The sequence below is a fragment of the Mus caroli genome, chromosome 4 (assembly GCF_900094665.2).
Source record: "Mus caroli chromosome 4, CAROLI_EIJ_v1.1, whole genome shotgun sequence".
NCBI lineage: Eukaryota > Metazoa > Chordata > Mammalia > Rodentia > Muridae > Mus > Mus caroli.
Genome location: NC_034573.1, coordinates 127,899,319 through 127,900,869, shown reverse-complemented (window position 1 = coordinate 127,900,869; position 1,551 = coordinate 127,899,319). Strand labels below are relative to the sequence as shown.

The following is a 1,551-nucleotide window of genomic DNA, read 5'->3' as shown; positions in this document are numbered from 1 at the left end:
TTGCAGAAGTAGAAAGCCCAATTCCATGGTGGTAGTTTATGCCATTAGAAAAGGCAGCCGGTCTGGGGCTCCGATGTATTTCAAATTACTGCTACCCTTTAGAGTCAGCGTTTTTAGCAAGGGTGTCACCATAAACTCCATGTAATATGCATCCCTTCTAATGTCACTAACAGACCAGTAAATCCCTCACACAGCTCCCAGGCTTAGTTTCCTAACTCAGATAAAGCATCGTGATTGCTAGCGACTTTCCCATTTCATTAAGTAGCATGTAGCGATGTCTACATCATGGCCAGGGACAGAGGCCGATCAAACACACAGCTCCACTGGGCTCCAGTTTAGACTTGCATCTGCACAGGCCTAACTTCTTAGTCGGCGTCCAGGGGTCCACCTCCTAAGTAAGTATGAAAGCTAGGGCGAAGAACCTCAATCTTAACGCTACTACATGTGTACTCTCCAGTGTCAGTTCACAGTAGCACCCCCTGCACTCACACACAGGAGGCTGAGGCAGGAGGAGCACAGAGTCCCAAGGAAGCATTAGGGAGATCACCTCAAAAACAAAATTTGAGAGCACCTTTGAACAAATCACTCTGAAACTGAAAGCTCGTGGCAGTTTTATATGGCCTATGCTGAAGATAAAGTTGAAGATAAGATAGAATAAAAATTAAAAACTTCAAACGATTTCCTAATAGCTTCTAGGCCCTTTTGGCTAAGATCAAATGCAGAATGACTCTCTAGACACATTTCCCGTCTAAGATGCTTGCACATGAGGTCCATGTCTAAGAAGACTCGCTCTCCAAAGCAACGGGCAGTAAAGCAGCCTGGGGGAGAAGTCATGAGCACTTCTGGCTGTGCGGGAGGGTTTAGCTCCAAGGGCGTTAAGGAAAACTGCCTGCTTAAGTCTGGATCGACTCGGGCCTAGGCTTAAGACGGCTGCCACTGACAATCCTGCGCCGGCCTTGGGAGCGCCGCGGAGGCCGGGGGAGGTGTAGGCTCGCGGGGGACACAGAAGCGCAAGGCCGTCGGGGTAGCGGCGGCGGCGACAGCAGCGAAGCGACAGCGCCCAGAGGCTGAGCATCGCCCGGAGGAGCAGCGAAGACAAAGGCGGGCGCGAGCGGCTGCGCGACAGAGAGCCGTGGCGGCGACAGCGCAGGGCTAGCGGGAGTGGGGAGCAAGATGGGCGCGGGGCTGCTGAGGGCGGCGGCGGAGGTACCGCGCAGAGACCGCACCGCGCTCCTGGCTGCGGGGACGCGGCGACAGCGGCGTCGACCGGCGTGGCCTCAGCTCTGCACACTCACCACTGGGGACTCCGTAATGGCGGCCACGGCGGCGGCGGGGGCGGAGAAGCCGGGAGGGCGGGCCCGCCGCAGCCACTCACTAGTGCCGGCATCTTTCGAACCGGGCTTGAAGACAAGTTGACAGTAGGCCGAGGGGAGGAGGGCGCGGCGGAAGTCGGCCACAGGCCTCCGAGCATGCGTGAGCCCGCAGCCAATAGGGCTCCGCGGCGCACGCCGGAGCATGCGCACTGAGACACGCGCGGGGTGGGGGGGGGGG

At 57.3% G+C, this 1,551-nt stretch overlaps 1 protein-coding gene across 6 annotated transcripts in view; it reads right to left on the bottom strand.

The window, feature by feature from the left end:
- The window catches only part of Hp1bp3 (heterochromatin protein 1 binding protein 3), a 26,704-nt gene that overhangs the window by 24,724 nt on the left and 429 nt on the right, over nucleotides 1-1,551 (bottom strand). The window contains exon 1 of one of the 6 annotated variants that reach the window (XM_021160073.2): nucleotides 1,296-1,395. The exons of 3 other annotated variants lie outside the window; for them this stretch is intronic. The gene's annotated coding sequence lies outside the window, so the exon portion shown is untranslated. Of the gene's footprint in view, nucleotides 1-1,226; nucleotides 1,246-1,295; nucleotides 1,396-1,551 lie in introns of those variants that run through there. 2 more of the 6 variants (XM_021160067.2, XM_021160069.2) reach the window with 2 other exon arrangements.